Genomic DNA, 26,535 nt, shown 5'->3' with positions numbered 1-26,535 from the left:
GACTAGTAGAAGATTGGAATAAATACGTATCCAGGCAATGCCTGATGCTCAGCTAGGTCCATAATAAAAGGCCTTCGTTATGGCCAATAGCTCTGCTGTATAGATAGAAGTTTCAGGTGGTGCAATCATTTCATTGGTGCCATTGGAGAGACTGAATAAGGCGTACCCCATTCCCTCTCCTGATTTAGAGGCATGTGTCTAGATGCAACGTAATGGCCAGTATCGTTCAGTAAGTTGCTCTAGTTATTGATACATGTCTTTCCCTTTCCTTAGGAAGTGAAAAGGTGATGATGATATTTGGTTTATGGGGTGCTCAACTGCGCGGTCACCAGCGTCCGTACAAAGTCCCAATTTTTACAGTCCCATTTTTAACACAGTACAATCTGGCCACTGTTACGAATGATGATGATGACGATGATGATGATGATGATGACAACACAAACACCCATTCCCCGGGTAGAGAAAATCGCCAACTTGGCCGGGAATCGAATCCCGTGATCCAGAGGCAGCAACGCTAGCCAAGAGACGACGAGCTGCGGACAAGTGCAAGTAGGACACTGGGGCTGTATTATAGAAGATTATTCGTAACGAGAGTTTTTTCGAGGCCACGACTGGAAAGAGCTGCTTCCGGATCGAGCTACCCGCCGCAGTAGCGTGGTTTGGTGACCCCATCTGCAGAGGCGAGGCGGAGGAGTCTACAAAATGTGATGAAGTGCAGGTGTTGGTGTTCGCTCTAGTGAGTGAGTAGGCGCATGTAAGGACGTGTGCTTCGCGCCGCAACAAATACTCTGTTGTCTTCTTTCTCCCTATCGAGTCACGGCGGGAATGCCATATTTCAGATGACTCACGTGTGGGCCGCGCGTTTCGTGCGTGCTGCCTGCTCTTGGGGAGTGCGATTGTCTCGCCAGTCACTGCAGTATCACGTGCAGAAGCTCTCGGGACGAAAGGCCGTTATCAGTAAATCGATGGGAGTGGCGGACTGCGTTATCGCCTCTCGAGCAATAAAAAACAGCTGCAGCACACTGTTTGCGCTACTTCCTACCATACTAGGAGCACTGTCTGCCGTACATCTCTTTTCACCAGACGCTATGTTACCATCGCATGGTTTCCAAAACAGACCGGTCTAACGTGTGCTTGAATCCGAAGAAGACATGACAGTTCCTTAACTGAAAAAAATTGAGGCACTGGCGATAATAAGGGACCAAAGCACAAAAACAAATTTCTGAGAAAAAATTGATATTTTTGAAAAATCAAATTTGAAGCGAACCACCATTCTTCTAGATTTGTCTGGTTTATTAACCAAGTCTCAGCATCCTATATTTTCTATGAAAAAATTGTTTACCAATTTTATATTAAGACATTTTAGTTAATATTTAGGATTATAATTATTATTAACGTTAATCCGTAAAATTTTTATACATAAGCTAGTGGCAGTAGTGTCTTTTTGACTTTAGTGTAGTTTGCAGTTAATGTGAAACTATAATTAGAACATAAATAACAGATATTAAATGCACCACCCACACTATTAAGACCTATACCAACACTTCATGGTCATCATTGTCATAATTTTCATGGAGCTCAGTCTGTGGTTTCAGGTTCAGATAAAAATGTCTGTCCACTACAGGCATTAAATCTAGCCTTTGTGTTTCAAGTCGGATCTAGTCGTTTTGTGGCTGATATTTGCCCTCCACGTAAGTATTCGGACACTAGATTTTGCAAGGCATATACAGACTGTGGGCAAACGACAAATTGCGGTCTCCCTCGATATGACTGGAAGAAGATGGCGGCCTCCCACGACTCCAATGAAGAAGGGAGTGATTAAGTTTAACTTCCCGTCGACATCGAGGTCCTAAATCTGGATGGCCGGACGCGGATTTGAACAGTCGTCCTCCCGAATGCGAGTCCAGTGTGCTAACCATTGCACCATCTCGTATGGTGACTCCAATGAAGAATACGTTAGTTTACACCGCAGTTTATGGCAACCTGTTGAAAACTTCGTCTTTGTAAACTTTCGAAAATGTGCATTCTTGCCGCGAACATCAACTTCTGGTTGGGTATGACGGTCGACAACACTGTTTAAAGTTCTGAAATCCTCTGCGTCCATTTACAGACTGGAATACTGTAACCATGTAACCATCTAATGTGAGATTATGGTGGGGCATTCTTTTAAGAGCTTATAGCTTTTACGAAGAAATCGGTCGCAGTGTAGCCAGTGAGCTTTCTTAAAGCAATGAAAATTTGTGCTTTGGGCCTTTATGAAAGTGAATATCAGAGAAGATGGTGAGAGAGCTTTTCACAAATGTTTATAGGGTTAATAGCACTCATAGAACTCGTTCACCACAAGATCCAACACATGTAAGCAGCACGCATGCGTGATACAGTCTCAAAATCGACGACATTATGCTTCAGGCCTTATTGTTCTGAGCGCCTCAATTGTTTTTTCAACTGTTCAGGTTGGCATAAATCGCTTACTAATGGACTGTAACACAAGCACCCAATTTATAGAGCAGCAGACAGAGAAATATTGGAATGAATGGGTCATCGTAAACATGTTATGTGCTTTCCCGTTGGAAATTTAAGTATGTTACTGTTTATTCAGCTGTTCGGCGATCGAATTTTTGAGGGAACCGGCTTTCAGCATATCAGCGATCGAATTTTTGAGGGAACCGGCTTTCAGCATATCAGGCCCTACACATAAAGCGTCTACTTGTTTTATTCATGACATATCTGTAATTAATACTTTCCACACTCACACGTGTGTAATACATGCTGATAATGTTTCATTCCGGAGAACTCAACAATATAATTCTTTCATCGACAACTGGTTTCAACTTTGAGTCGCCTATAGAGAGTTAATTTTCACGTAAATTCTCACCAGTTACTTCAATTTTAGTCACGCTAGAAAGGCTAACACTCTCTCCTTCTACTTAACTTTGATTATTAATTAATCACTATTCGATTTCTTAAAACCTTCTTCTCAACACTATTTTTATCTTTTACTGCAACCAAGCCACGTCTTTACTAGCCGACCAATACTTCTAACTCCATACGCCAACCTTCTAGCATGCCTGCACCTTACATACTGGAACAATAGATGTGCCACTCGACAACCATCCTATCGCCGAGAAAGGTCGCTAGCGTACCGAAAGATCCCGAGTGTCAGACTCTCCGGCTAGTACATGGTAATCAAGTGGTTGAAATGGCTCTGAGCACTATGGGACTTAACTTCTGAGGTCATCAGTCCCCTAGAAATTAGAACTACTTAAACCTAACTAACCTAAGGACATCACACAGATCCATGCCCGAGGCAGGATTCGAACCTGCGACCGTAGCGGTCGCGCGGTTCCAGACTGTAGCGCCTAGAACCGCTCGGCCACCACAGCCGGCGCATGCTAATCAAAGGGTACTAGTGCAGCAGACACATTATCCTTACAATATCTCGCTGCTAAAAGAAAAAATCGATCCAATGACAGTGTATCTTATCCAACATACGTAGGCTGAAAAATTCTCCATAAAAAACTGCCAAAGAAATTACATCCATGACATACTGCCAGCTTGACTACAAATGTTATTACTGAGAATACACTGACGGAGAAAAATCGCACCACCAAAAAATAATTAATGTAGAATAATGATATTTCGGGAATCCATTTGTCTAGGTAACGTATGTAAGTGATTAACATTTCAATGACACGGATTAATGTAAGTGCGAAAAAGCCATTGCAAATGTGAAATGCTGGTACATTAATAACTGGTGTAACCAGAGAAATGTTGAATGCAAGCATTCAGACGTGCATACTTGTGTTGCACAGGTGCTGGAACTCAGTTTGTGGGATGGAGTTCCATGCCTGTTGCACTTGGTCGACCAATACAGAGACGGTTAATGCTGTTAGTGAATGATACTGGAAGTGTCGAGCAATGATGACCCATATGTGCTCGATTGGAGACAGATCTGGTGATCGGGCAGGCCAAGGCAACATGTCGATAAGACGAGCGTTATCCTGTTGGAAAAGGCGCTCTGGAATGCTATCATGAATGACTGCACAGCATGTCAAATGACCAGACTGACGTACAGTTTTGCAGCCAGGGTGCGTGGGATAAGCACGAGCGTGCTCCCGCTGTCATACGAAATCGCACCCCAGGTGTAGCTGCAGTGTGTCTAGCACGCAGACAGGTTGGTTGCAGGTCTTCAGCTGGCCTCGTTCAAGCTAACACACGGCCTCACTGGCACAGAGGCAGGACCAGCTTTCATCAGAAAACACAACGGACGTCCACTCTGCCCTCCAATGAGCTCTCACCTGACACCACTGAAGTCGCAAATAGCGGTGGTTTGTGGTCAGTGGAATGCACGCGTACAGGGCGTCTGGCTCGGAGATGCCCTTGAAGTAACCGATTTGTAAAAGGTCGTTGTGCCAGTTGCTGCTCAAATTGCTGCTGCATATGCAGTACTACGCGCCAGAGCCATACGCCAAGTCTTTTTGTAATATCGCAGAAGGAACATCCAGTTTCTCGTAGCCCTTTTACACGACTTCGTTCAAACTAAGTAAGGTTTTAATAATGGCGTCTTTGTCGCCTTAAAGGGATTCTTGACCATCATCAACTCAACATGTACAATCTCAAAGATAATTAACACTCACGACCGAACAAACAGTGTATATCTAAAGCAAACCTGCTTTGCATCCTCGTAATGACGCTACCAGCGCCACTCTGATGCGAATGGCGCGAAATGTGAACAGACATCATCTTTCACACGTAGAAACATGCCTACCAACTTTCGTTTATGTCCCACAGCTCCTTCTTGGCACTGTAATTTTTTTCCCGTCAGTGTAGAAATTTAGGAAGCAGATTTGAGATTATAGTAACTAACTGTATACCGACTGATCATTCCCAAGGTAAAGATTGTGTAGACGTAGGGCTGCTAAAGCTACGGTGTCCGCTACAGAAAGAAACGAAATAAAATGATACAGCTCACAAGCTGTCGGTGTTTTCAAGCTCATTCTTTGGATAAGAGAAAGCGGTTTTCATGAAATGATTCCTAAGTAACAAAACTAAAATGATAGTTTCACCAAGTGAACCTTCCGTTGGGACGTACGCACACTCAATGTATTTTTTCTAGGTTTTATAAACTGATTTCATAGATTAATATGCGTTTTGTTATTTTCTCCCGTTACTAAAACGAAATTCCTCTACTGAAAAGCGGACACACTTCTTACGTTAGTGACGCATGTGGGCATTCTCACTTCATTCAATGGCGCAAAAACATATACCGCGAAGGACCTGAAAATTATTCATGATGTTCAAAAAATGTGTCCCATATTCTCGCAGATATTGTACTTGTTAAAAATAGAAAAAAGTGCTACAAACGTATGTCCATAAACAATGCTTGCCGAGATAGGGGCTATTTTGTCTTATAATTGCCATATGTGTGTTGACACTACAAAAGTTTACTATATACTTGTTCTGGCACATCCCTCAGTCTGTACTTTGTCGATGAATGTGCGATATATCAATACCTTTAAATTTCCTCATAGACAGAAACTTGAGGGAGAAAGGTCAGCTAAACGAGGAGGCCATGTTACTGGACCTTCCCAACCAAGCCACCCTATACCGTATTACACTTCTGCGTTGATACAATCATACTGTCCTCATAAAGGTAAAATGGCCCGTATCTCAACATGCATTAATCTCTAGGTGTACACTGGTATGTGGAAGTTAAGGATGAAATAATTTTCGCATGGTCTATCAGTGCCAAGTAATATAGCTCGATCAAACTTGGACCATACATAGAAAGGACTGCTACAGTATAGTACAGAAGGTAACTGAAAGATATACGCAATGAGACGAACAGAAATGACACTTTTATGTAAGAACAGTAACTACAGGGAAGTGTCCGCGATTGGCAATGGACTCCCGGGCATAAACGGAGGGAGAAGGTTATTAATAGAGATTGTGATCACTACTAGGGCTGTTGGAAATCTATTGCTGTATCGATATTTTCTTCCAGAAGTAATCGATATACATCGGCAATACTCTGCCACTGATATACAAATGTCTATTTCGAAATGGCAATATCGAATGCCGATATTTTTTCGCAATTTTCGATAAATATTTGAAGTTGTTCTTTTGAAGTTGTAGTAGGACACAATTTTACTTTCACTGTGTGAAGGAGTGTTACTACGTTTTGAGCTTTCATCACGTCCAGTCTTTCTCTCTGAGTGTATGATGCAAGTACAGGTAGTACAAAGAATGGGGAGGGGGGGCGTGAACGGAATAACAAGATTTCCGATGTGAAGAAATAGCGCAGAGTTGCATTAAAAAACAATTTCCAACGCAACTAGTGTGTTATTTCTTGACTTCGGCATTCTTCAAAAGCAGTTGCTGAAAGTGATGAACAAAAATCTAAATGACAAAATTGGTCTCTGTGGTGGGGGAGGGGGGGGGGGGGGAGACGTGTGAGGGGAAATACGGACGCAATCGGCGTTCGGCTCTACCAACAGAAACTGTAACGTTTCGCTTCACCAAATAATTTTGATACTACAGCTGCTAGGTCGCTGGCGTTTGCAGAAATGAAAAAAAAAGAAAAACAGGGAAGTCGACTTGAAGTGTTCCGGACAAATCTGATATGTGACGAAATCAAACGGCCGCGCGGGATTAGCCGAGAGGTCTGAGGCGCTGCAGTCATGGACTGTGCGGCTGGTCCCGGCTGAGGTTCGAGTCCTCCCTTGGGCATGGGTGTGTGTGTGTTTGCCCTTAGGATAATTTAGGTTCGGTAGTGTGTAAGCTTAGGGACTGATGACCTTAGCAGTTAAGTCCCATAAGATTTCACACACATTTTAACATTTGATTTTTGAACGAAATCGAACGACGAAACCATCGGACACCTTTTGTTGTACCACTTACATGCGGCTACCATTGCTCGCAAAGTCGTTATCGTCAAGAGTAAACGTGCATCGTTTTCCTTTCAATTCTTGCTCTGTGGGGGATAAGCAGGATGCTAGCTTGTTAATGTACAGAATATCTATAAATCAGTACTTAAATATACAGCTCAAAAACCGGCAGCATATTTAAATATTTTTATAGGCCTGACGTCGATAGCTTTTCTGTCGGTATATCGATAACATATTCGATATATCGACTAAATTTTGTTATGTGTTGGGCTGATAATGATATATTTTTATATATAGATGTATCGGTTTTCTGACATTTTTCAAAATATCAACAGTTCTAATAACGACGGAGTTCGTTCCCATGCTGACCAAAAGGTTGGCACGGAGTTCTCGTGGTAGGGCGCTCCTTTTCTCTGTCAGCTGATGGATGGTCTTGTAAATAATAAATTTCAGCTATCAGTCATCCTTTTTACATTTTATTGGCAGATCTAGATTTCAGCTAGAATCTAGATCTGCCAATAAAATTTAAAAAGGACGACTGATAGCTGAAATCTATTACTTACAAGTCAATATAACAGTCGCTGAGTACAACAGCCTTCTGAATGGAAGGTAACCTGATGGTGGATGGTCGTTGGTGCACGTGGGGGCGTGCTTATCTTCAACGCAAAGCCGGCCGTGGTGGCCGAGCGGTTCTAGGCGATTTAGTCTGGAAACCCGCGACTGCTACGGTCGCAGGTTCTAATCCTGCCTCGGGCATGGATGTGTGTGATGTCCTTAGGTTAGTTAGGTTAAAGTAGTTCTAAGTTCTACGCGACTGATGACCTCAGATGTTAAGTCCCATAGTGCTCAGAGCCATTTGAACCATTTCAACGCAAACCATACGTGCTCCATGGGATTTAAGTCGGGGGAACGGGCCGGCCAGTCTGTTCGCCGAATACCCTCACGTTCCAACAGATCCTCCACCTGCGCTGTTCGGCGCGGTAGCACATTTTCATCTATAAAAATGAAGTCAGGGCCGAATTCGCCCCTGAAAAGACGCACGTGGGGAAGAGGTATAGTGTGACAATAACGTTGATCGATGAATGAACTACGTTTGAAGATTTGGAGGTCAGTACACCCATACATTATGCTTTCCAGACCATAACACCTGAACCACCAGAATGATCATGTTCGACAATGTTCCTGAGTGCATTACGTGTTCTCATCCCTCGTCGTGTGAGGGTGCGCACAGCATCGAACATGAACGTTTTCGTGGTCCAGGTATGGTGTGGGGCGATATAATGTTACATGGGCGTAGCGAACTCCAAATCTTTGAACACGGTACATTCAACGGTCAACATTATGTGACACTATATCCCTGCACTTCTGGCGTCCATTTCGCCCTTTTGTCATTTTTATGGATGACGGTGTGCGACCGCATCGAACTGCTAAGATGGAAAAGCACTTTGAACGAAAAAATTTCGGCGGATTAACTAGCCTGCCGTTCCGCTGACTTACACTTGATGGAACCGTTGTGGGATGAGTTGAAGAGGGACTGATGACCTCAGAAGTTAAGTCCCACAGTGCTCAGAGCCATTTTTGAGTTGAAGAGACGTATTGCAAGACATCCTCGCGCACCGAAGACCATTCATCAGCTGTGGGTGTTGGAGGAATGGAACTTCCTACTGCAAGAATTCCTTACCAACCCTGTGTCCACCTTGGGAGAACATTGTGGGGCACATACTGCCATCTGTGGCAATCACACAAAGGTATTAAGTACGATGTCCCTCCTTTCGTAATGTCAAAGTGACCATCTTTAATCGCGATGACGTCAGTGTGATATTGTCTGAATAATAGTGTCATTTCTGTCCGTCTCATTACGTATTTCTTTCAGCAACTTTCTGTGCTAGACTGTAGCAGTTTTAGTCCATGTTTCGTTGAGCTATATTACTTGCCAATGACATCATGCGATAGTTCCTTTCGTCATTAAGTTTTGCCTACCAGTGTATATTTGCAGGGCTTTCTTTTCGTTTTGACCAGTACTATCCATTGGAAGAATATGGGGCACTTTCTTTATACACCGTTTCTAATGTAGCGCTGGATATTTTGACCCATAAGACCTGAGCATAAGTAAAAAATTTTACGTGTACGACAGATAATTGAAATTAATGTTCATAATTTAATTAGTCAAGTCTGACTTTGACTCAAGTGTCTGAAAGTGGGCGAAGTAAACACAGGCGTATTTTCCAGAGGCGCCAGCAATCTGTGTTTAATTTTTTCTTTGTATATGCTATAGGTTTGTTGAAGTTTTTGTTTGCATTCTGAGGCCTCTTCCAAGAGTATGGAGGCTCCACCAACTCTTATTATTCAAAAGTAAAAGTATACAGTTCACAGAGTGTGTTTTCGAATTTTTTTGAACGAGATACCTGCGCTTGCTATATACTCGTAATTGTAACGCAGTTGTGGTCTAGTGCATCCATTTTATAACTGAAGCTATCAAAAACCTGACCAAGACAAAATAATCGACAAGGAAATATCTTACGACGGTTTCTAGGGTGAGATTAACTTTTACTTGGAATATTATGGTTCAAATGTTTCAAATGGCTCTGAGCACTATGGGACTTAGCTGCTGAGGTCATCAGTCCCCTAGAACTTAGAACTACTTAAACCTAACTAACCTAAGGACATCACACACATCCATGCCCGAGGCAGGATTCGAACCTGCGACCGTAGCGGTCACGCGGTTCCATACTGAAGCGCCTTTAACCGCACGGCCACACCGGCCGGCTTTTTTTCCTCCTCTAATATTTTAACTAAAAATTCTGCGAGAAAGTCGAGGTTCGAATCATTTCGTGAAGAAAGAGAGAGAGAGAGAGAGAGAGAGAGAGAGAGAGAGAGAGAGAAGAAGAACAGAAATGGTAGAATCGGTGAGGGGTTGAGTAATAATTTGCACGCACTATACCTACAAGGTTTTGGAAATGTGACATGTTTTTCTACATCTGCATTCATACAATGCAAAGCACTGTGATGTGCACGACAGACGGTGTTTCTACCTTCAACAGAGATTACGGTTTCTGCCCATTCCATTAGCGTACGAAGCGCGGCAAGAAAAACTACTTTAAAAGTTAGTGTGTTAGTTATTTCTACATTCCGTTGATCATAGTTACGACCTCTATGATATGGAACGATTTAGCTTTAAGATAATAATACATCTTCATGCGAAAAATTTGGCAAACTACTGAGAATTTACATTAATCCTTAAGTCATTTTTAATTTCTTTTTAACCGGGGTGCAGTTAGATTAGATTAGGATAGATTAGACTCAGTTTTCGTTCCATACACCCAGAAATGAGATCATTCTCGTGGATATTGAACATGTCAGAAAGTATAACATAAAAAATATAGAAGATTTGAATATAATACTCACTTCTCTGGTATCGTCAAGATATGTTAATATATTAAAATAAACTGGAGATACTAATATTTAGAATTAATACACTACATACTAATACACTTTTAATAAATTTATCATACACAATATACGAGCTGTCAAAACTGATATCTAACAGATATTTTTGTTTACGCTGGTTTAACAGTCCCTGTTAATATTTTCATCTAAAGAGTAGGAGTTGCCTATCAAAAAGTCTTTCAAACTCAGTTTAAACTGTTATAATAGTTGCTGGCAATTAACGAAAACGTTTGTTCCTGATTATTGGACCCCTTTTTCGACGAAGATAAGTGATTTTAGGATTTCAAGTGGATTGTTCTTATTCCTGGCATTGAGACCATATACTGAGCTATTGACTGGAAATAGAGGTATATTATTTGCAACAAATTTCATTAAGGAATAAATATATTGAGAAGCAATGGTTGGAATACGCAATTTCTTGAAAAAGTTTCTACATGATGTTCTTGAATTTCCACCACAAATGAGTCTTATTACACTCTTTAGCCCTCTAAAAACTTTTGCTCGGTTTGACGAGTTACCCGTAAATATGATTCCATAAGACACAATAGAATGAAAATAAGCAAAGTATTGTTTAGGCCCTTCAGCAATTCTGTGATATGCCCTTCCCAACTGAATTTATTGTCAAGTAGTAATCCCAGCAATTTAACATTGTCAGCATTTTTTATCTGCGTGTCTTCATATTTTACACATATGTTGGTAGGAATTCTCTACAGGTTCTGAATTGCATATAGAGGCTATTTTCAAAGTTTAATGACAATGAATTAGTTTTGAACCGTGATTAGTTAGTACGTATTATTAGTTAGTGATTAAGGAATGCAATATCTCTCTCTCTCTCTCTCTCTCTTTTACACACACACACACACACACACACACACACACACACACACACACACACACCACACACACACACACATACACACACAAAATCATATTACTACACATTAAGAAAGTCGTCTACGAAGTAGGAGGGTTTGTTTGGTGTTAATTTTATTGTCCGCTAAAATTTTTACTTCACTCGGCAGGTTATCCAAGATTTGAACAGCTGAATACATCAGTTCATTATGAGCAACACTACTGCCTAGTGGTAGGTGTTATGTCATTTCTCCTTCTGTACTCTGTTCATTACAAGAATAAATCTGATTTAAAGAAACACAAATGCGATGAGTGATCAGGAGCCGTAGCACGCGTACACTGGTGTTGCACACTCTTGAAAGTAGGTCCTACTTATGTATTATTACTAAGTTACGTTAAGTGGAGCTATAAGATATTCTAATGTATTAACAGACATTTTCTTAATCACGCTTTAGCTACGTAGTTTTTATTTCAAAAGTAGTGTACAGTCTCACACTCTGTACTTTCGGACACTGATTGTCGCGCTGTTAATACGCAGTATGAAAATGGCTTGCGCTACTTCCCGTTCCGGAGTGAAAAACACGTGTGGAACACGGTTGAAAAGTGCTACAAATAGGTTGTACTTAATGTTTTCCATAAATTTACAGAAAAATCGGATTTGAAGTTTTCGTGGGACTGTATTTCATACAGTTGAGATACAGATAGGCATTGGATGCGTAGCGGACTCAGTAGCACAGTAGATAGATAACTAAGTGCAATTCATGGATCGCTGGTGAGTCTTGCGTTTGTCACATTTTTTTCGTTCAATTTGAAATACCTACATCTCGTAATTGTAAAATTCATCGTCATTTTTTTATGAATAATGCACATCTTATTGTTTGTAATTACATATTGCACGCGAAATTCCGATTTTCGTTTCAAATATAAATTCTTAATAATCGATATTTTATGAAAGATTAATAAAATCAGAACCTTCTGCCCGGCGTTCGACATGTGCTCGGATCAGTAAATGTCAGAAGTGGCGTTCGCTTTAAGCAGATGGCGTTGTTAACAAAGGTTGCTCAATTTAAGAAAACATAACAATTTAATTTTTAGGGCAAAAATGAAAAACGAAATACTCTTTATTTCGACTATGTCCATTGTTTCATACCACAGATGTAGTCTCACACGAACCACAGTAGTAAGTCCCGTAGAAACATGAAAACAATAATTTTCACAGCATCAAGCATACCACACAAATGCTGCATTTTTACATTTGCCACTGTACCATTGCAATATGAACCCAATAGAACCGATCTGGAGCCAAGTTAAGGGATTTGGCCCGAGAAATAACAAGACTGTTAAGCTGCCCGACGTACTGGAACTAACGCACGCAGCTTTTTCACGCGTCACTGCCGAACGCTGGCGGCATATAGAACGGCACGTCATAAAAGAAGAGCAAAAATGCGGCGCTTGGGTGGCTTCGTGGATTCTGTTGTTGATCTACTCGTTATCAGCGTAGTAGGTGACAGTTCCAGAACTGAAATGTATTTCTCGGATTCGGATAAGGAAGGAGCTAAAGGATTACCAGAGACTGGCTGTATTTATTACCTTCAGTGGCTTCCATATTCAACAGAACGGTGAAATCCCTGCAGCATGCTTTTGCATCACGCATAGCTCGCTCAGAAAAATTACCCTGTGGCGAAGTCAAGAATTTCATCACTCTTGTTTGTAATTAGAATACTACGTTAGGTGAGAACGAGAACATTTTATGTTTTCTGTCTGGCTACCTACGATACGTAGCGTTCGTTAGTGCTGGAGTTTTGCCGAATATTATTTCATTCCCTTTAAAAATTAAATGGCATTCGAAGCTATACTATTTCTTTGATGGTCTCTTTTTACGCCTGAACTACAACTGCTCACATCATTGCAGGTAAGTTGGATCAGCTGGCTGTCCAGCGCAGTCCTAGTTTAATGCGCGGTTAAAGCTGCTGTCCCATATTATCACTCAGTCTATGTGCGTGTAGCACAGTATAAAATATATCCTTATAATCGTACTTGACTGTACTGGACGCAGCTTGGTTTACGCTCCACGTGAAACGAAATCCAATGAGATTCAAGGAAACGCGGAAGAATACTTGGGGAGTGTCGTAGGACCGTTGCTATTAACAACACATATAAATGACCTTGTGGATAACATCGGTAAGTTCACTGAAGGTTTTTGCGGATGATGCTGTAGGATATCGAGAGGTTGTAACAATGGAAAATTGTACTGAAATGCAGGAGGATCTGCAACGAATTGACGCATGGTGCAGGGAATGGCAATTGAATCTCAATGTTGACAAGAGTAATGTGCTGCGAATACATAGAAAGAAAGATCCTTTATCATTTAGCTACAATATAGCAGGTCAGCAACTGGAAGCAGTTAATTCCATAAATTATCTGGGAGTAGGCATTAGGAGTGATTTAAGATGGAATGACCATATAAAATTAATCATCGGTAAAGCAGATGCCAGACTGTGATTCATTGGAAGAATCCTAAGGAAAAGCCGTCCGAAAACAAAGGATGTAGGTTACAATACACTTGTTCACCCACTGCTTGAATACTGCTCACTGGTGTGGGATCCGTACCAGATAGGGTTGATAGAAGAGATACAGAAGATCCAATGGAGAGCAGCGCGCTTCGTTACAGGATCATTTAGTAATCGCGAAAGCGTTACGGAGATGATAGATAAACTCCAGCGGAAGACTGCAACAGAGACGCTTAGTAGCTAGGTATGGGCTTTTGTTGAAGTTTCGAGAACATACCTTGACCGAGGAGTCAAGTAGTATATTGCTCCCTACTATGTATATCTCGCGAAGAGACTATGAGGATAAAATCAGAGAGATCAGAGCCCACACAGAGGCATACCGACAACCTCCCTTTCCACGAACAATACGAGACTGGAACAGAAGGGAGAACCGATAGAGGTACTCAAGGTACCCTCCGCCACACACCGTCAGGTGGCTTGCGGAGTATGGATGTAGATGTAGATGTAGACGTAGAATGTTTACAACAGGTGTATTCTTATGATGAACAGAGTATAGTACTGTATTTACGAATGTTATTGTTGAACGATGATTGATTGTTAACGACAAACGTGATTAGGAAGTAAATGCACCGGTGAGGCTGATGTCAGTAAATCGAACTCTACAAGAGTTCCTATACTGACAAGGGAACCTCCCCATCGCACCCCCCTCAGATTTAGTTATAAGTTGGCACAGGGATAGGCCTTGAAAAACTGAACACAGATCAATCGAGAAAACAGGAAGAAGTTGTGTGGAACTATGAAAAAAATAAGCAAAATATACAAACTGAGTAGTCCATGCGCAAGGTAGGTAACATCTAGGAGAGAGTTGGCTTATGAGCGCCGTGGTCCCGTGGTTAGCGTGAGCAGCTGTGGAACGACAGGTCCTTGGTTCAAATCTTCTCTCGGGTGAAATTTTAATTTTTTATTTTCAGATAATTATCAAAGTTCAGGCACTCACACATAATCAGCTTCGCTCTCCAAAATTCCAGGACATGTTCAGATTTGCTTGTACATATACAGAATTTGACGGTCTACGCACGGAAACATTTGAAAACGTAAAAAACATATGTTTTGACAGAGCACAGGGAAAACTGTGCGACTCTGAAACTGTTGCATTCATTTGATGCAGTTTATGTGACAAACTCTTATGTTTTCATCACTTTTTTTGGAGTGATTATCACATCCACAAGAAAACCTAAATCGGGCAAGGTAGAAGAATCTTTTTACCCATTCGCCAAGTGTGCAAGTTAGGTGGGTCGACAACATATTCCTGTCATGTGACGCACATGCCGTCACCAGTGTCGTAAAGAATATATCAGACGTGTTTTCCTGTGGAGGAATCGGTTGACCTATGACCTCGCGATCAAATGTTTTCGGTTCCTATTGGAGAGGAACGTCCTTTCGTCTACTAATCTCACGGTTTTGCGGTGCGGTCGCAAAACACAGACACTAAACTTATTACAGTGAACAGAGACGTCAATGAATGAACGGACAGATCGTAACTTTGCGAAAATAAAGAACGTAAAATTTTCACTCGAACCAAAGACCTTTCGTTCCGCAGTTGCTCACTCTAACCACGAGACCATGGCGCTCATCAGCTAATATTCTCCTTTATGTTGCCTATCTTGCACATGGACTACTCAGTTTGTATATTTTGCTTATTTTTTTCATAGTTCCACACAACTTCTTCCTGTTTTCTCGATTGATCTGTGTTCAGTTTTTCAAGGCCTATCCACTGTGTCAATTTATAACTAAATCTGAGGGGGGTGCGATGGGGAGGTTCCCTTGGGAGATGACAAAAGTCATGAGATAGCTATATGCACATGTACAGATGGCGGTAGTGTCGCGTTCACAAGGTATAAACGGGCATGCATTAACAGAGCTGTCTTTTGTTCTCAGGTGATACATGTGAAAAGATTTCGGACGCGATTACGGCCGCTCGACGGGAATTAACAGACTCTGAGCGCGGAGTGGTGGTTGGAGATAGACGCATGGACCATCACATTTCGGAAATCGTTACGGAATTCAATATTCCGCGATCCACAATGTCAAGAGTGTACGAAGAATACCAGAGTTCAGTCATTACCACTCACCACGGACAACGCACTGACGGCCTTTGCTTAACGCCCGACAGAAGCAGCATTTGCGTAGAGTTGTTACAATGCGTTAAATAACTTATGTTTCAATATCGTGTGAATCAAATTAGGGTCTCGTGTTTGATGTATCAGTTGACAGTATTATCTACATCTAGGTCTATATCTATACCCAGCAAACCACCGTGAGGTGCATGGCAGAGAGTACGTCCCATAGTACCACTTATAAGGGTTTCTTCCTGCTCCATTCACATATGGAGCCCGGGATGAATGATTGTTTCAATGCCTCTGTGCGTGCAGTAATTATTCTAATCTGCCCTCACGAACCCTATGTGAGCAATATTTAGGCGGCTGTAGCATGTTGTTGTTGTGGTCTTCAGTCCTGAGACTGGTTTGATGCAGCTCTCCATGCTACTCTATCCTGTGCAAGCTTCTTCATCTCCCAGTACCTACTGCAACCTACATCCTTCTGAATCTGCTTAGTGTATTCATCTCTTGGTCTCCCTCTACGATTTTTATCCTCTACGCTGCCCTCCAATACTAAATTGGTGATCCCTGGATGCCTCAGAATATGTCCTACCAACCGATCCCTTCTTCTAGTCAAGTTGTGCCACAAACTTCTCTTCTCCCCAATCCTATTCAATACCTCCTCATTAATTATGTGATTTGCCCATCTAATCTTCAGCATTTTTCTGTAGCACCACATTTCAAAAGCTTCTATTCTCTTCTTCTCCAAACTATTTATCGTCCATGTTTCACTTCTATACATGGCTACACTCCATTCAAATACTTTCAGAAACGGCTTCCTGACACTTAAATCTACACTCGATGTTAACAAATTTCCCTTCTTCAGAAACGCTTTCCTTGCCATTGCCAGTCTACATTTTATATCCTCTCTACTTCGACCATCATTAGTTATTTTGCTCCCCAAATAGCAAAACTCCTTTACTACCTTAAGTGTCTCATTTCCTAATCTAATTCCCTCAGCATCACCCGACTTAATTCGACTACATTCCATTATCCTCGTTTTGCTTTTGTTGTTGTTCATCTTATATCCTCCTTTCAGGACACTGTCCATTCCGTTCTACTGATTTTCCAAGTCCTTTGCTGTCTCTGACAGAATTACAATGTCATCGGCGAACCTCAAAGTTTTTATTTCTTCTCCATGGATTTTAATACCTACTCCGAATTTTTCTTTTGTTTCCTTTACTGCTTGCTCAATATACAGATTGAATAACATCGTGGATAGGCTACAACCCTGTCTCACTCCCTTCCCAACCAATGCTTCCCTTTCATGTCCCTCGACTCTTATAACTGCCATCTGGTTTCTGTACAAATTGTAAATAGCCTTTCGCTCTCTGTATTTCACCCCTGCCACCTTCAGAATTTGAAAGAGAGTATTCCAGTCAACATTGTCAAAAGCTTTCTCTAAGACTACAAATGCTAGAAACGTAGGTTTGCCTTTCCTTAATCTAGCTTCTAAGATAAGTCGTAGGATCAGTATTGCCTCAAGTGGTTGTAGCATATACGTAATCATTTACAGCCAGTTCTTAAAACTTTGTTAATAGACTTTTTCCGGGTAGTTTACGTCTGTCTTCACGAGTCTGCCAGTTCAGTTTCTTCAGTGCCTCTGTGACACTCTCCCACGGATTAACCAAATCTGTGACCATTCGTGCTGCCATTCTCTGTATACGTTCAATATCCCCTGTTAGTCCTATCTGGTACGGGTCCCAGACAGTTGAGCAATATTCTAGAACCGGCCGCACGAGTGATTTTTAAGCAACCTCTTTTGTAGACTGACTGCACTTCTCCAGGTTTCTACCAATGCCTTTACGCACGATTGTGTGAAATAATCGCAGAAATTAATGTAGAACTTACAATGAACGTATTCGTTAGTAACAGTACGACACACCTGCAGCCTCTCTCTTGATCTCGTAACCATGTCGGTTGGACCCTAGACGAGTGGAACACCGTGGCCTGGTCAGATGGGTCCCGATTTCAGTTGGTAAGAGCTGATGATAGGGCTCGAATGTGGTGGAGACCCCACGAAGTCGTGGACCTTGGTTGTCACCAAGGCACTGTTGTTATTTCCCAAATGGTAAAGGGTTGTGTTTACATGGAGGGGACTGGGTCTCTGGTCCAGCTGAACCGATCATTGAGTGGAAATGGTTGTGTTCGGCTACTGGGAGACCATCTACAGCCATTCATTGGTTTTTTGTCTCCAAACAATGGCGCAATTGTTGTGGATGACAATGGGCCATCTCAACGGGCCACAGTTGTTCGCGGTTGGTTTGAAGAACATTCTGAACAATTCGAGCGAATGATTTGGCCACCCAGATCACCCGAAATGAATCCCATCGAACATTTAAGGCATGTAATCGAGAAGTCAGTTCGTGCACAAAATCCTGTACTGCCAACAATTTCACAATTACAGACGACTATAGAGGAAGCATGGCTCAACATTTCTGCAGGGGACTTCCAATCACTTGTTGAGTCCATGTCACGTCTAGTCGGTGCACGCAGATGGAGGTCCGATACGATGTTATGGAGGTATCCCACGACTTTGGTCAGGTCCATGTAGAGTGTGCACTATACTTTATCCTAACTACATGCTTCTGTACAACAAATACTATTATCGTCAATGACGACTTATCTCTGCTTGTGATGCTACAACTCATTAGTGAATAAAAATAGAAAAGTAAGTCAACTTTTCTAAGTTTTCATCTCCAAAATCTGATATCCGTAATGCAAAAGTTTCAGAGATAAGACGTTAAACATTATCTGTAAAATGTTATTTCAAGTTCAGGTTATTAGTAATACGAACATTTAATGATTTAGAACGTTCTGTTTCCTGAACTGATTGTTCCTCTTGCACTATATCTAATGATATGGTCATGTCTCGAGCAATACTGAATTACATGCATTATGTTTTATCTCAATTTAGTGACTGCCCATTTGCAGAGAACGAGTTATTAATTTTCAAGAAAACGTTATTTACATTTACAAGTGTGGAAGTTACTCAATTAGGCTTGATTATAATACATGTATCGTCAGCAAAGAGAACTATTTCATCATGGGTGTATGATGGAAGATCAAGTACGTTAACAAGAACGGATCAAATATCAATCCTTATGGTACACCTGTAGTGATTGTTCCCATTCTGAATTCGCAGTTTCACTGAGGCAGATTCAGTACCTTCTTTTGAGAGGGGTGTGTCACGTGTTGTTGCATACACAATTCTTAGGATTATCTTCGAGATGGAGGTAAATAGTAGGACTGGTCGGTAATTTTTTGTATCTGTTTTACTACCTTTCTTGTGAAGGGGTCTTACAATTGCATATTTCAGTCTGTCTCGAAATATCCCCATTGATAATGATGTGTTCTGCTTATGTGATTAAAAACATTGTATAAATGTGAAGAATATGTTGGTACTTTACCCAAGATATTACCATGTTCGGAATTGTTGGTTTTGGAGTTAACTACATTCTTATATCTTTGGCAGAGCATCGAGTAATTGTAATTTGTCTTATGTATGAAGCATTGCTCCTTGCACACGAGAGAATTTTACTGCTTCATCCCTTCACCGTCCGTGCCATTCTTCTGATCTACTTCAAGGAACTAATAATTAAATACATTGATACCTGGCTGTTATCACTTATTATTTGGCTGTTTTCTTTAATAACAAAGTCCTCAACTCCTTAACAAAGAAACCGAGCGTAAAGATAAATAAATTCTCCTTCCTCCGCCGACAATTCTATGTGGGAAAACGTGAAACAGCGATTTTGGGGTACGTCTGCATAGTAACAATCGAAAATAAATTTTGCTTGGACTAAAATAACGGCCGCTGAAAATATTTTCATGTGTTATTGATTTAATTAGTCCTCTAAGAAGTAGGTTCATTTTATAATCTGTTTATACAACGGAAGTTGCGAGGTTGCCAGATTGTTTGAGTTATTTCGAAAAGTATTATCAGTGGGAGGAATTACAATTAGTTGCCTGAAAAATCTGTCTCTAGTTTCCGTTATGTTGCGAACTTGCGCGAACGTTTCAGGGCTTGAGAGCAAACGCGAAAACGGTAGGCGGCGATATTTTCTCAAAGGAAAGACGGAATATTCTTCTAGTGTATTCTTCCAACGCACACAGGCGCAATACTCGCAACACATCGATGCAGTTTTATTTCACTGTCGTGATAAGAAATTTCACAGAAATTTTGTACGTGCAAAAACGAACGTTGACACAGTGGATGCGGTAACTATTTCAGATAAATGTTGAAGATTTTAGAAATGCAAGCGGATCGTATATTTAGGAACGACTTAAAGTCGCTATATGTACTCATATTTTTTAGATTTTATATTTCACTTCCATATAATGTGTGAAGGTAACGTCTGATTAAATGTTTCCACGTGCGCAATTTAAGCACTAGCAGATGCTGCTGCTGTTGTGGTCTTCAGTCCGAAATCTGGTTTCATGCAGCTCTCCACGCTACTCCATCCTGTGCAAGCCTCTTTACGTAACTGCTGCAGCCTTCATCCATCTGAACCACCTTACTGTATTTGGTCTCCTCCTACAATTTTTACTCCCACAAATCCTTCAATTACCGAATTGAACATTTCTTGCTGCCCCAGTATGCGTCCTATCAACCAGTCACTTCCTTTAGTCACACTATGTCATAAATTTCTTTTTCCTCCAATTCGTTTCAGTACCTTCTTATGTGTTATCCGACCTATCCATCTAATTTACAGCGCTTTTCTATAGCATCACATTTAAAAAGCTTCTATCTTCTTCTTGTCTGAACTGCCTATGATCCACTTTTCTCTTCCATAAAAGGCTACATTTCAATAAATACACACATCAAACAAAGTTTTGCATCACCCCGGTTGCCAGAACTCCTGAAGATAGACGTTGACTGTGGATGTTGTATCACAGACACAGTCCCTTTGACTGTTCGGAGATGTCACTAAACCCGCCCAAAGATGTAAACAACCATGCATGAGCAGCGCCTATTAGACGGAGGGGGTCAGACAGCCGATCAGTTCCAGTCGTTCCGCAAGGAGGTACACGGCTCGTGTTGTCTTTAGTTCAATCATGGCTTGACGGTCAATACCGCGGTTCGATCGCGTCCGCATTGTTACTTTGTGCCAGGAAGGGCTCTCAACAAGGGAAATGTCCAGGCGTCTCAGGGTGAACCAAAATGATGTTGTTCGGACGTGGAGGAGATACAGAAGAGACAGGAACTGTCGATGATATGCCTCGCTCAGGCCGCCCAAGGGCTACTACTGCAGTGGATGACAGCTACCTACGGATTATGGCTCGGAAGAACCCTGACAGCAATGCCACCATGTTGAATAAAGCTTTTCGTGCAACCACAGGACGTCGTGTTACAACTCAAACTGTGCGCAATAGGCTGCATGATGCGCAACTTAACTCCCGTCGTCCATGGCAAGGCCCATCTTTGCAACCACGACACCATGCAGCGCCGTACGGATGGGCCCAACAGCATGCCGAATGGACCGCTCAGGATTGGCATCACGTTCTCTTCACCAATGAGTGTCGCATATGCCTTCAACCAGCAATCGTCGGAGACATGTTTGGAGGCAACCCGGTCAGGCTGAACGCCTTAGACGCACTGTCCAGCGAGTGCAGCAAGGTGGAGGATCCCTGCTGTTTTGGGGTGGCTTTATGTGGGGCCGGCGTACGCTGCTGGTGGTCATGGAAGGCGCCGTAACTGCTGTACGATACGTGAATGCCATCCTCCGACCGATAGCGCAACCGTATCGGCAGCATATGGCCGAGGCATTCGTCTTCATGGACGACAATTCGGGCTCCCATCGTGCACATCTTGTGAATGACTTCCTTCAGGATGACGACATCGCTCGACTAGAATGGCCAGCATGTTCTCCAGACATGAACCCTGTCGAACATGCCTGGGATAGACTGAAAAGGACGAAGTGACTCATCAACCACTCTGAGGGGTCTAAGCCGAATCGCCGTTGAGGAGTGGGACAATCTGGACCAACAGTGCCTTGATGAACTTGTGGATAGTATGCCACGACGAATACAGGCATTAATCAGTGCAAGAGGGCGTGATACTGGGTATTAGAAGTACCGGTGTGTACAGAAATCTGGACCACCACCTCTGAAGGTCTGTATGGCGGTACAACATGCAGTGTGTGGTTTTCATGAGCAATAACAAGGGCGGAAGTGATGTTTATGTTGATCTCTATTCCAATTTTCTGTATAGGTTCTGGAACTGCCGGAACCGAGGTGATGAAAAACTTTTTTTGTTGTGTGTACCTTCAAGAAAAACTTCCTAGCACTTAAATTTATATTAGAGGTTAATAAATCCCTGTTTTTCCGTATAGCTTAATTTTTGAACCATTATCTCAGCAACGTAATCAACATTCCTCAAGTTATTAAACCTACACGTCACAGTTTACTAGCTCGGTACATACACGAAGGAAGAAAACCATTGTTTACTAAGTCTTACAACTTGAAATGAAACTTTTAGACGCCTACCTACTTGAGGTTTGCGTACAATGATACTGCACAGGGCGCTCATCTCTTGTTTCACTTCGTGGAGAGTGCAAGGCAACCACTGTTCCAGATTTTTACCATCCCCATAATTACCGACAAGCAGAGCAGGCACTGACTGCTGCAGACTGTCTTGAAATTGATTACATGGTGACAGGTCACATTAAAATGATAAATGGGTAGTATTATAACATTACAAACAATTCTAGACAGACCAAAATTTCAAGGCACAATAAGACAATTGCGTACATTACAACGTGACTGAACAAAATTTAACGGCACAATAAGACAATAGTGTACAGAAAAACGTGACACACCAACTAAGACAGTCTAACCCACGTTGTGCTTGTGTAATACTGATGTATCCGAGTGGCGTTACCATAAAAGTGTGTATGAAAGGTTTACAGAAATGTCTTGGAACATGGTAAACAAACATTGTGTAAAGACACTTTGTGCTCAAATTCAAAATTGGTGAAAGATACACAAAACAGAAGTGAGCTGGAGTCTCAGTAATTGTAACTCTAACGAATGGCTGTCGGAATTTGGAAGTATTCTGGCTGTCCGACCGTCCTGCGTCGTTTAGTGTGAGAGGCATATCAACAGACGATTTTTAGGCGAGCGTTGGTGACACTATAATGCAAACAATATCTGTCGACATTATTACGGTGTAGAGCATGCGCAGCAGACCATAGTGCAACATAACATGTAAATGAAAGTCATATGCTAATTTGTAATACATAAAATTTGGCTTAATAAAAACAGAATCACGTCGAATGTATTCTTAAAACATTCGAAACGGCACATAATTTTATGTCACCGATTTATTATTTCCAGTGCTTTAAGATGCTGCACAGCCAACTGCACATACGGCGGAGGGGGTGACAAAAATATGGAAACACCAAAACACAGCACATTACCACGTATAATTTGGTGTAGGAAACTCGTTGGCATTCAAAAAAGCTTCAAGTCGTTATGGTATGGGTAAATACAGGTTTCAAAACAATCTTATACCTTTCTTCTTGCAAAATAGTGACGAGTTCAGGTGAAGACAATGGAGGTGAATAGCCATCAAGCACCCTTCTCACCAAAGTAGACCTCAAAGCTCAATAATATTGAGATTTTGTGACTGCTGTCGTCAAGGAAGATCCAACAACGCATCCTCGTGCTCACTAAACCAGTATCGTCCGATACGCGCTGAATGAACAGGGGGCCTTCTATCGTCCAGGAATACATCATTGCTATCGTGCATCAAACACTGTACCTTGGGACGGACCAGATCAGCCAAAATGGTCACAAAATCCTTGGCAGTCACACTACCATGCACAGTAACCAAAGGGTCCATGGAATACCACGACACGGCTGCCCAAACCATCACCGAACCCCCGCCAAGTTTCACTCTTGGGACGTGCATTCGGCTGGTAACTGTAAACAGTGTGGAAGTAGACTCTTCCGACCAATGACACTTTCCATTGCTCCATAGGCCAGATTTTAGGGCTTCGACACCACATTTTCCTGTTTCGGCATCTGCATCTCTGGAATTCTAGTTCGCCCCTCAACTCCCTGCTTACGGAACTCCCTTCGTGTTGTTTTGGTGCTGACATTGTTCGCGAGTGCGACATTCAGTTCTGCAGTGACTTCTCAGATGTCGTTCTTGTGGTATCGATAGCTACGATGACACGGCATAGGTGCAAGTTCTTAAGCTGGCACTACGACAGACACCGACGACAGCGCCCTCCAGCCGGTGCTGTTGAGATCTGCGAGCTCCGATAGAGATCCTCCCCAGTTGATCAAGAGCAGACGGCCTAAAAACATCACTTCAGCTTCCGAGGGTGTTGGATTGCTATTAAGACTATGTACTACTTACGACGGGTCTAAGGCTTCGTACCTCAGTGCAAAGTTATGTAACCATTTATTAACTTGTTTTTGCCTATAGTAAACATCTATAATTTGACAAGCAGTACCGACGTGTTCTACCTTTTCCTGCTCCTACTCACTTCCTACATTCGGCCTACCCTTCCGTTTACAGGAGCAGACCCACGCGTCGCCTTCCAGGCGGGATACAAAAGTTCTCATATCTTCCTTCACGGTCTTCTTCAATGATTGAGTGCCACGGTCACTAAACACATATTGCATCCGCGTTGTGGCATAGCAGATGATGTTTTTCCGCCTTCCCTCTATGCTGCATGAATCTTCAAAATGGTGGTTCTTGAAACACCAACACTTCGTTCCCTCGGTTAGAAGCACCCACCATACGAACACCAACAATGTGCCGAGGTTCGAATTCACTTAGCTCCTACATAACGCACCTTCAACTACACCGAACACTGTTCTGATCTCGACGACGCTTGCAACGTATTGAGGACTTTTCACAGGTGCTCTTCGTGGTCAAATACAACAGCGCAACCAGGAGTCTTGGCTAATATCTGTGTTTATGTTCAAGCATGGATTTCTCGAGGTGTTTCCACATTTTTGTGCAACCCCTGTAATCCTAAACAGTGTCATTATTTTCATCTCAAAACTGCGACTTGATTTTCGGTTTTTTAGTTACTGGTGTCCTCAACACCTCTCTCACATAACAAATATCTATTGTTTCACAACTGCATTACAAGGTCTGATAGGTCCGTCATCTTGGTTGTACCCATTCATAACAGTAAATCTTTGTCTTTCTCCTACTCAAATGGTTCAAATGGCTCTAAGCACTGTGGGACTTAACCATCTGAGGTCATCAGTCCCCTAGACTTAGAACTACTTAAACCGAACTAACCTAAGGACATCACACATATCCATGCCCGATGCAGGATTCGAACCGGCGACCGTAGCAGCAGCGCTGCTAACAGTTGTGTCTTATCCAAAACCACTCTGAATTCAGCAGCAACTGGAAGCTTTATCTGTTATCGCTGACACGGCTTCCTCTCGGCATGTTCCAGCTGTTTTCTTTGTCACACTGTAAACTGTCGAAGCTTTTCTCATCCCTTTCTATTTCTGTAGTTTTCCTCTATTTCATGTAATAATCTTACCCTATTATTTCTCGTTCTTGCTCTGTTCAGACGAATTCTTGTCCACACTGGTTCCTTTTGTGCTGCTAACACCATTTTGTGTTATATGTCATTACTCACATTCGACAAGAAAGTAATTAGGAAATTCTTAAAGGCAATGTTAATGAGAGTGGTATTTCTTAACTTTCATGTATTCGTCACTACACATATCATTATTACTATTATTATCATCACTATTAGGCTATATGTTGTTCATGTACTTTAAAAATTTTATTGATGACTTATTAGGATGTTTAATTAGATGTAAGAGTTGACACGAAGTCCCTAATCTTGCTAGGTGAAATAAAGGCACATATAAATAAATAGATAATGGTTAATTTCTCCAAAAAATGTGTGACACCCGTAAAAGCGCGGGGCTCTTAGCATCTGCTACATGCATAAACACCATCTGCGTGTATGGCGTAAATACATAACACTGGGTTTAATTGCACAACAGACAATAACAGTGACGAGCTATTTACTTTGTCTCCCCCAGAGCTTTCGCATAAAATGAGCGTCTTTGTAGTTTCCTAAACGTTCGATTTCATTCAAAACACACATAGCGCATCAAAGCTTCAAGGTTATTTCTACTAGGAGTACGAATACTTTCTGAAGAGTGGTGTAATATTCAGTGAGAGCCAGCAGCTGCGTTAAAGAGGTTTGCTGTTGGAACTGCACTGTTGCCTGTGTTGTGAGTCGGTTTACACCCTTCCCCGGGGTTCGCACTGGTCCCTTACCTTTGCTCCGACTCCCACGCGCCCTCCTGAAAGCGCGTCTGGCTAGTCCGAGCACAAACACATTCACACACACACTGAGCACTGGGTGCGCGACACGGCCGGGACTACGTTATCGCCGAACACTGCGTTACGGGCCCAGGTGACTGTTATCACAGGCTCAGCGCTGCCTGCTAATACCTACTGCCGCGACACCTGTTGTGCCGAAAGCCGCACCACGGCCGGCCGTGAGTCTGGCGCCGGTGCTGGTGGCTGTGTGCGAGGATCGCGTGCGGCGTCCTCTGTTACAATGCAGTGCATTCAAGATGATAAACTGCGTAAGCTGCGCTCCACAAGGGAATCTTACGAGGAGATGTTACAGTCACTTTCCTTTTCCTTCCATCGTGTCCACTTTGTTCCAATCCCTC

General features: G+C 42.2%; 1 protein-coding gene across 1 annotated transcript in view; it reads right to left on the bottom strand.

Moving 5' to 3' along the window:
* The window catches only part of LOC126252955 (uncharacterized), a 217,176-nt gene extending 190,930 nt beyond the window's left edge, over positions 1 to 26,246 (bottom strand). Inside the window, exon 1 of the mRNA XM_049953968.1 lies at positions 26,132 to 26,246. The gene's annotated coding sequence lies outside the window, so the exon portion shown is untranslated. The remainder of the gene's footprint in view (positions 1 to 26,131) is intronic.
* Between the last annotated feature and the right edge of the window lie 289 nt (positions 26,247 to 26,535).

This window comes from Schistocerca nitens, chromosome 4 (genome assembly GCF_023898315.1).
Source record: "Schistocerca nitens isolate TAMUIC-IGC-003100 chromosome 4, iqSchNite1.1, whole genome shotgun sequence".
In the NCBI taxonomy this organism is placed as follows: domain Eukaryota; kingdom Metazoa; phylum Arthropoda; class Insecta; order Orthoptera; family Acrididae; genus Schistocerca; species Schistocerca nitens.
Note: the sequence above shows the minus strand (reverse complement) of the source record. Positions and strands in the feature narration are given on the sequence as shown.